Source organism: Callithrix jacchus, chromosome 14 (assembly GCF_049354715.1).
Source record: "Callithrix jacchus isolate 240 chromosome 14, calJac240_pri, whole genome shotgun sequence".
NCBI lineage: Eukaryota > Metazoa > Chordata > Mammalia > Primates > Cebidae > Callithrix > Callithrix jacchus.
Genome location: NC_133515.1, coordinates 16,727,714 through 16,738,011, shown reverse-complemented (window position 1 = coordinate 16,738,011; position 10,298 = coordinate 16,727,714). Strand labels below are relative to the sequence as shown.

The following is a 10,298-nucleotide window of genomic DNA, read 5'->3' as shown; positions in this document are numbered from 1 at the left end:
GTGAGGGCAACCACCACCTCTTTTTCCTGGCCCTTCAGGGTGTCCCTATAGATCTTACGAAGCCATTTCCATGCCATTAAACCTAGAAAAATTGGGTGGCCATGTAATTATCATCCAAGCTGAAACACTCTTGAGAGCAAAATTAATTTACAAGGACAGCGGTATGTACTGGGGCTCTCCCTGAACAGCTAGAAAGTGTGTCCAACATACCCATGAATTACAAGGAAGGGACTTAGCAGGAAATAGACTTAGTAAGTTCTAGCAGGTTCCCTGTCCCATCCCAGAGGACAGGCCAGCAGGCTCCCTGGATGGCCCAATGACTCTGCAGGCAGGTAGGTAGCACCTTAATCCAGATGCTCTAGGAGGCTAGTAGGTTAGGTGGCTGCTTATGGACCATGGATTTGCTGAGCGACTTGGCTCAGAGGTCTTCAAATTCACAATCTGTAAACATTGGGTATGATAATAAAATACATCCCTACATAGGGCAGCCAGTTTGTAATTCTTAGCTGTGGATATTTTTTTCTCCCCAACTCCATAGTAACTTCTTCATGCAGAGGCTCTCTTTTAAAATATTTATTTCTTTTCTCTCAGCTTTATTGATGTAATTCACAAACAAAGTGGGGTTTTTTAATTTTATTGGGGTCACAGATACTTTTGAGAGTGTGGCAAAAGCTATGGTTCCTAGTCCCAGAAAACTGTGCCTTTGCAGATGCAACCACAATTTTTCATACCTTTCTAGACCCTCTTTTAGTCTGTCCATGGAATGAGAGGCTAAGAAACCTGCTGAGAAAGTGGTCACCATTACCTCCAACTGGGGCCAGACTCCAGTTCCTTACACCTGAAGATACTCTACTCACTACTTACAAAGTCAGCATGTCTGCATGCAACAGTTAAGGGTCAGAGGCTTCTATAGGTCTGCAAGCCAGTTTACTGGGAGGAGGGGTGTGTTCTATTAGGGAAGACAAGGTATTTTCTATTAAAAATGATTGAGCTGATCAGAAATACTTTTAAAATTGAATACAAATATCAGCAAGTGGTACAAATCATGCTTGGTTTTAGGGTGATGGGCAAGCTACAAAACTGGGCAGCACTTTTAGAGAGCGAAAACAAGTTCTCCAGTATGTGGGAGCCCGACTCCCATTTCTGCCTGCCTCTGTCTTCACATGGGTGACCTCTCTGGATCCTCTCTTCTTATAAGAACACTAATCACTGGATTTCTCTTTGTCTAAATCCCATGTAACATCTTGAGACTCTCTCAGTGATGAGTCAGGCTGTTAAAAAAATTTTTTTTAAAGAAAAAATTTTAAATTCTTAACAGATTGTATCTGAAAAGACCTCATTTCCAAATAAGCTTACATTCAGGGGTTTCTCGTGGTTAGGAATTTCGGGAGGACACTATTCAATGTATTACACCATGAAGCGAAAGTTTGCAGGAAGATGCACATGACAAATGGTTGCCCCACATAGCAAGACACAGGGCTAAAAGAACAGCATCACTCTGACTAGCTCAAATCATAATGCCCTTGGTCAGCTGTGGTCATTATCACCAATATTAGCCATGGGCCGCCTGAATTGTTTGTCCTGCTGGCCAGGGAATACTACAAGCATTAAATACTGTGATATCACCAAGTTGCCAAATCAGGGTAGGGGCCTGCAGTTCTTTTTTTCCCTCTCTGATTTCTGCATTTGATAAATTGAAGGGTACAGTGTAACTCTGATATGGATTTCAATTTTCATTCCTTTAGGTGGCATAAGTGGAAATAAACTCAAGCTGATGCTTCAAAAACGAGAAGGTAAATATTCCCCAAATGGATAAGGGATGCATTCTTAACTGGATGGAAATGAAATGGCAATATGGAATGTGTTCACTGGAGTCTTGTATTTGGAAAATCAAAAATGTTTACTCCATAGAAGGTCAGCAGATATGAAGGGCTTATTATGTAGATATGTGGTGTGGTCTTTTATTAGATAAATATTAGTGCCAGTAAATGTCTGAAGGTTATTTTTCTGAAAGCTGTCAGTATGGACTCAAAAAGAAAAGAAACAGTGGTACAGTGTTAATTGCATGCTATTTATTTTAGAACCATGAAGCACGTTAGAGACTATCTTTGGAACACATAAGCCTCAGTTGGTGGGGCAGGCATGGAACCGCATTGTTATGGTAGTCCCTGTATCCAATGAGCTCTTGGGGAAAGGTTTCAAACAGGAAAGCCTTCTTGTTATTAGCCTCTGTTTTGAAAAGTGTATTTAAGATAAATGTGACAGCAGCAAAATGCCATAGAAATTGAAGTCTAGGGGTCACAACACACAGGTTCTGGACCTGCTGTAATCAGAGCAGGTAGATCAATTGGGGGGTCTTGTGAATGTTATTTTCCCTCTCCCAGCTTTCATCTCCATCTGTAAAATTGAGAATCCTTTAGAAATGAAAAAGTGTTACCACATTTCTGATGTGACTATTTAGTCACTTATTCTTTCCTTCCTAGTTTACGGGGGATTCTAACAGGCTGAACTTCCTCCCTGAAGTGGGGTCCTAGTCATTCTTCCCATATTCCCCACTTGCTGCTCAGGGACCCCCCCAACCCAGCAGATGGCTCAAGAATAGGCGGACCCTCTTGAGGGCAAGAAGTTCCTTGGAGGTGGTCCCAGGATCTTTCTCTGGGTTTCCAGCCACCTGTGAAACCCTGGTCCATCCCCAGTCTCTGAGGCAGCTCAGAGGGTCCCCCCTGTGCTGTGGGGTTGCAGGAGCCTCTCCTCACAGATGCCAGGGATGAACAATGCCCTCACAGAGCCAGCTTGTCATAGGTGAGCAAGCTGCTGAGACAGTCACAACCCCTACATGTGCATCCCGCAGCCTTTACTCAGTAAAGAAACACATATTGAGCACCTACTGTGTACAAAACAGTTTAACAGTCCCTGAAGGGATTGTAGAAAACAAATGAACAAACAAATAAACCTGCTGCTACTTATCCATATGACCAACAAACACATCAGGCCTGCATCTCCATAATCCTGTGCATTTTTCCTAATGCCATCAAGACGAACTGTCCATCTGCTTTTATAGATGAAGTGACAAAGGCTCAAAATGTAACAGCAGGGGCAGAACACCTAATGGCACAGTGGCTTCCTCGAGCACACCTGCAGAAGTGGTTCGTTTCAACAATTGAGACTGTGATAGAAAAACGTTAGCAGCATCAGTGTGACGGTGAGGGTCAGTACCCTGCATCAATGGTCAGACTGTCAGGCGCAGAGAGGCAATGGCTTAAGGGGACTTTGTGTCCCAGCAGCCTGGTAAGAGAATCAGCTCTACTGTTGGGCAGGGGCTGGTCCCTGCTCACCCGGGCTCATCATTCTGGTTCCTTTTCTTACATAATCTCCTGAGCCAAGCACAACCCTCTTCTGTTTGCATATGCAATGGACATGCCAGTATACCCGTGTGGCACTAGATATCCAGTCTGTTTCCTGAATGTGGAGCCTGAGGGGTGGGCCACTTGCCCCTGGGAAAGGCCTGGGTCCTGGGCACGAGAGGGCTGCAGGAGATGAGCTGAATTTCATTTCTAACCTGAGGACCTAGAGGCTGAAATTTAGTTCATGCCCCTTTATAGGGCTGTAGCAATTAGAATTTACAGGAAGCGTGGTGACTGATGCTCCCAGGCTGTGTCACATTGTCACATGCAAGTAAGAATGAAATTGAGAGTCAAAACCATGGTGGTGTGGAATGGGATATATAACAGGATTGACTGCGAGTGAGGAAGGTAATAATCATTCTTTGTGTTTTGGGGATGGGGAATTGATGATTTCAGCACCTGTTCCAACTAAGACTAATGTGGCCGTTGATGAGAACAAAGCCAAAGAATTTCTCGGCAGCCTGAAGCGCCAGAAGCGGCAGCTGTGGGACCGGACTCGGCCCGAGGTGCAGCAGTGGTACCAGCAGTTTCTCTACATGGGCTTTGATGAAGCGGTGGGTGTTGCCTCTGTCTGCAGGCCTGGCTTCCACAGGGCAGAGTGGCAGGGAGGAGGCCTGGCTCAGGGAAATAGGAAGCAAAAATTCAGCTTTGCTGTTCATTCCTAAAATAAGAGCCCCATCAGATGTGGAGTGCTGTCAGGCACGGGATCATATTACCTATGGTGTAAGGGTGATGGCTGGAAGTTTCCACCAGGGCACGTTCAGGAGGCAGAACCCAGGGAGGGCAGTCATGGACCAAAATGGCTGGGATGTAGATTCATTGGGAATCTGACTCCTGGGAACCCTTTTAACTTTGCGGAACAGTTTTGTATGGGTATTCTTAAAATAACTCACAATTTCCCAAAACCTTTTCATTTTTACCTTGAAGACTGTCAGAAACAACAGGGATGGCAGATCTATGATGATAAGAAAAAGAGATAAAAAGGACTTATAAAGAGAAGATGGGTCTTTGTAGATGTTTTGGGGAAAATTTGACAATGCACTTATAGGAAAAGACAGTTTAGGGTTCATGCACCTACATGGCATTGGTGGATGTATTCATTGAATGAAGTACAAAGAGTTTACAATCTCAGGCTCCCAGCTGGGGTGCATGCACAGGTGAGGTGGAAGCCCGTGGAAGTCACAGATGTGGCCACATGGGCATCCATCCACAGTAACTGAGGAGGCTGAGCTCTTTGTGTGAGATGTAGCTCCCGTGGCCTGTGCAGCCCCACCAGGGAGCAAGTAAGCTTTTCATGGGCAGCACCTCCAACTGGGCAGTTGGAAGTGTTTTACAAAACGGGCACATGATTCATTTAGACGGCGTATACACAATACTGAAGGAGGTGAAGAAAAAACTAAGCCAGGCACGATTCTAAGTATTCAGAGGTATGAACTTACTTCACATGCACAACAACCCAAAAGGCAGGTGCTGTTATTTGCATCTCTGTGGAGTTTGCCCTTTACTTAGAACACATTCTTTCCAGTGAGGTTCCTGGGGCAAGAGTGGAATCATGTTTAACCATCTCTGAGTATTTGCAAATTGCACATTCCTGTGAGTCCCATGTAAGAGCAACAGTTTCCTAGAATCTTCAGCAATATCTGATGTTCTCATTGAAAATTAAAAATATATGTTTACTTATTTGAAGAATGAAAATGCCATATCCTCCTTTAGTAATTTGCATTTCTTTGATAACCATGATTAAAATGGGCATTAAGAGTTTAACATGCAGGGCCAGGCACAATGCTCATGCCTATCACTTTGGGAGGCCAAAGCAAGCAGATAACCTGAGGTCAGGAGTTTGATACTAGCCTGCTCAGCAGGGTGAAACCCCATCTTTACTAAAAATATAAAAAATTAGCCGGATGTGGTGGCTCATGCTTGTAGTCTCGGCTACTCAGGGGGATTACACAGGAGAATCGCTTGAATTTGGGAGGTGGAGGTTGCTGTGAGCTGAGATCGCGCTACTGCACTCCAGCCTGGATGACAGAATGAGACTCCATCTCAAAAAAAAAAAAAAAGAGTTTGGCATGCAGCAACTGCTCAAATAATCTCTGTGACAAAACCAGAATAAAGATTCGGATCCAATAAGGTTACAATAAATCAACATGCACTAAAAAGACTACAGTGAATACATCCAAGTGTCACTAGTGGTGGTTTCTGGCAAAGGAACATGATCTTCTTTTTCTATGCTCTTCTCTTACATACTGATTTTAAAATCTGAGTTTACATTTTTTCTGTATTCATCAAACATTTTAAAAATTTTTTGAAAATACATATTTAAGCTAAAACCTCAATTTGATAAAATGAGAGGCTGGGCATGGTGGCTCACACCTGTAATCCTAGCATTTTGGGAGGCCAAGGTGGGTGGATCACCTGAAGTCAGGAGTTAGAGACCAGCCTAGCCAACATGGTGAAACCCTGTCTCTACTAAAAACAAACAAAAAAATTAGCCAGGTGTGATGGCGGATGGCTATAACCCCAGCTACTTGGGAGGCTGAGGCAGGAGAATCGCTTGGACCTGGGTGGGGGCAAAGGTTGCAGTGAACTGAAATTGCACCACTTCTCCAGACTTGGTGAAAGAGTAAAACTCCCTCTTAAAAAAATAAAATAAAATGAGAAAACCCAAGAAGCAAGAATGTTTCACCATGCCCAAAAATGTTGTATAATGGGAGAGGCAAAACTAGAGATGGAGCCAAAGAAGTCAGTGTCCTCCTTCCCAAGGCAGAGGCTGAGGTGTGCTCAGATGATTCAGACTCCAGGTGTAGAGAATGGCAGTGAGACACTGGAATCATGCTCTTTAGTCCAGCACCAGTTGGCCCACAAGCCACCAAGAGTGGATGACCACTGAGCCCCAGAGACCACAGTCATGGGCTAGGCTGTGGATTTCAGCCTCACTAAATTCTCATATATTAATTAATGTTCGCTGGCAGTCTTGTTAAAATAAAAACAGGTTGCCGAGACCCAGACATCAGAAAGTTTCACGCAGGAGGCACGGAGCGGCTGGTGCCTGACAACCTGCATGTGTGATTTGGATGTAGAGGGTGCATGGGCCACACATGGAGAAAAACTCCCCTGTACCCCAAACTGCATGACCCGTTCACCCAGCCCATCTGTCGTCTCCCTGCCTTTTTGCTCTCACACAAAATCTCTTGCCATGTCCTGAGCATCAACACATGTGAGTCCTAGTCTAAATTAATCTTGCACTTTCACCACCACCAAAGAAAATTTAGCCTCTCCTTTAAAAAAAAATGTATGAATAGCAAAGATCAGTTGCCCAAACCAAAAACCTGAGCATCACTCTACACTTCTTACTTGGCTTTTGCCTCTCCATCCCTTTTATTAGCTGCAACTGTCTCTTTTCGAATCTGTCTCTCAGAAACAGTAGGCTTTTTGAAGGCAGAGACCCTGTTTTTGGCAGCCCCCCAGTGCCCAGTCCAGGGCCAATTTTGACACACAGTGCTCATCTCATAGTGTTGTATCAGACTGAGCACAGAAAGTCAACACCAAGACAAAAGTATGCCAAATTGCAGGGTTTATTGCCAGCGACCACGGAGGACTCACGTCTCTCCAACCTGTGGCCCCGTAAAAGAGGATGACAAGACCTTTCATACCCGTAAAATCACCTAGGGGGTGAGGGGAGAGGATGGGGTGAGGGGCTTCAAACATTCCAAGGGCCAGTGGATTCAAATCACCTTCTGGGTGGAGATGAGGGTGAGGGGGTTCCGGACATTTCGAGGGCCAGGGGACTATATGACATTCTGATTGTCATTTAAGGGGTTCATAGATGCTAAGATTAGCATTCACATCGTCTGGGTAGGGGTGGGATCCATAGATTTTTTATTTACTTGGTGCCAGGATGGAATTATCTGGGGGTGCTTACTCTGGTCAACAAAGGCTAGCAATTCTGGCAGTTACAGATAAGACAAGGTATGCAGCTTAACCTCAATTTGCATTTTGCAAAGTAAACTTAGCAGTTTTACAGAGGCCGAGGTTAGCAGTCATTGTGAGGAGAATGGAAACAGTTTTGTCTCTTTATAAAATGGCATTGTACAGGTTCTAACTCTAGGCTAGTTATATCACAATAGTATTTGTGGAATGAATAAGTACATCTGTGTACACTCAAACCAACAACATAGTATAAGAGTGACCATCAAATACACCCCCAGTTCTCTGCCCTGGCACTATCATAGGCCAGTGCATTCATTGATCTAACTTGGGCAACATTTATTAAGCATCTACTACATGCAATATAAAGAATCAGGCACAGAAATAAGGTAGGAAGATAAAACAGTATTTGCCACAGTGGGATGTGGCCTGAGGGTCAGGCCAAGTTGTTACTGTATTTGGGCAGCTGTCCATTTGATTTACCAAGAAAGAAAAAAAAAAATGTTTAGTCTGGAGTATATTTAGCAAATATTTTACAAAACATTGCAAAGGTATGAGCCTGAACTCCTTTGGGAAAAGATAGCTTTTATCAGAGTGAATACTGCTGGCTGTGTTGGCCACTGAGCACAACCATATGGTAATGGGGAGTTATTCTTACTAAGCATTGTTAATTATTGAAGAAAAACCGCCATAGAGAAAAGCACAGGTAAGATTAGGTCTTAGGGGACTGTGTGTGCTTAAATCCATTCTCTATCATTCTCTCTCTTTTTCTCCAGAAATTTGAAGATGACATCAACCTATTGGCTTAACAGAGATGGAAATGGACATCTATGTACTATGGCGATTACTACCAACGTCACTATGATGAAGACTCTGCAATTGGTCCCCGGAGCCCCTACAGTTTCAGGCATGGAGCCAGCATCAACTATGAAGACTACTAACCATGACCTGCCACACGCTATACAAGAAGCCAGTAGTGATTCTCTTCATGTATCTCCTAAGGCCTTACACTACTTGGTTTCTGGTTTGTTCTATTTCAGCAGATCTTTTCTACCTACTTTGTGTGATCAGAAAAGAAGAGTTAAAATGACACATGTAAATGCCTTCTGATATTTCATGGGACTGCCTAACAATGTATCTCATTTAAAAATAGAAATAAAGCATTTTGTTAAAAAGAAAAGTCTCAGAATTCATTTGGGTGCAAATTAAGCTGGTGACATTTCTCGTTCCCTTGATGTTGTGAAGTTGCATTTGAGAGGCATTTCTGTTATCACCCTGAGATTCTTCACTGCCACCCAGGCAGACCACAGTCCTGGTGAGAGGTCTTAGTTTGTTAAAATGCAGTCTATGTGAAATGCAAGACATATGATTAGCAAGAAAGGCTAGTTGAAAATGATTTGTGGTGACAGAACATGGTTTGGAGGATTCCAGTCATTTGACAGAGAACCTTTCTGGTTCTGAGCTAGAGCTGGACCTGTTTAACATTACCATCCGGGAAATGAAGGGCAATAGAAAAAAACCCTGAAATTTGGTTGATTTCAGAGCCACAGTTACCTAAAAAATAAACAATAAAACCTTGTTCCAGGAATTCAAGCATATTTAAGGATATTCTTTGCATTGTAAACAACCTGAGTGAATGAAAGAAAAGGTGGCATTTGGGTGAGAAGAAGGAGAAGAGGAAGTGGGTGGGGTGGGGGGCGGCTAAGTGAAGGATCTGAGCCTTTGCTGATAGGAGGGGGGTCTGGTCTCAGCCTATGCAGAATTGCAGAGAATGAGATGGGGGAGGAGATAAACAGCATGAGAGGGGCCACTCAGAATGGGTTTTAGACTTTTGTGTGTCACAGACTCCTTCAACAGTCTGATGAACGCTTTATGCTCTTTTTCTCAGAAAAATTACACGCAATTTTGCAGATAGCCTCTGAAACACTCTCCCATTCACAAACCTTGTGTGATCAATAATCCCGAGCCCAGTAGGAAGCACTGCCTTGAGAGCAGCAGTGTTTACAGACAATCATAAACAAAGGCCATTCTTTTTTTACTTGAGGATCCAAACAAATTACAATTGTAGTAAAATATATATATAAGTTACCATTTTAAGCATTTTTAGGTGTACAGTTCAGTGGCTAAGCATATTCACATCGTTGTGCAACAATCACCAGCATCCATCTCTGGAAACTTTTTATCTTCCGAAACTGATATTGTATCTTTTAAACACTAATTGCTCATTCCTACCCCGAACTCCTAGCAACCCCCATTCTACTATCTGTCTCTCTAGGAGAGACACTGAATGTCCACTCTAGGACTTCATATAAGTAGTGTAATACAGTATTTGTCTTTTTGTGTCTGGCTTATTTCACTTAGCATAATGACCTCAAGGTTCATCCATGTTGTAGCATGTGTCAGAATTTCTTTCCTATTTAAGGCAAAATAATATTCAATTTTATGGATTGACCACTTTTGCTTGTCCATTCAACCACCAATGGATACCTGGGCTGCTTCTTGGCTACTGTGAATAGTGCTGCTATGAACGCGGGTGTGCAGGTATCTTTTTGTGTCCCTGCTTTCAATTATCTTTGGGAATGCTGGATCATATATTAATTCTATGTTTAATTTTTGAGGAATCAGGCCAGGCATGGTGGCTCACACTTGTAATCCCAGCACTTTGGGAGGCCAAGGTGGACTAAAATACAAAAATTGGCTGGGCGTGGTGGCTTGCAGCTGTAATCCCAGCTGCTAGGGAGGTTGAGACAGGAGAATTGCTTGAACCCAGGAAGTAGAGGCTGCAATAAGCCAGTCATGCCACTGCACTCCAGCCTGGGCAACAGAGTGGGACTCTCTGTCTAAAAAAAAAAAAAAAAAAAAAAAATTGAGGAACCCTCCATACTGTTTTTTTACAGCAGCGTACCATTTTACATTTCTACCCTTAACATTTTTGTTTTTGTTTTTTGACTATACCGAGCTGGCTCA

General features: G+C 43.3%; 1 pseudogene across 1 annotated transcript; it reads left to right on the top strand.

The window, feature by feature from the left end:
- Positions 1–1,558: 1,558 nt before the first annotated feature.
- On the top strand, positions 1,559–8,511 carry LOC144579116 (augurin-like; annotated as a pseudogene). Its single transcript, XR_013526032.1, has 4 exons — positions 1,559–1,643; positions 1,746–1,793; positions 3,801–3,958; positions 8,108–8,511. The product of XR_013526032.1 is annotated as an augurin-like (transcript).
- The last annotated feature ends 1,787 nt before the right edge of the window (positions 8,512–10,298 follow it).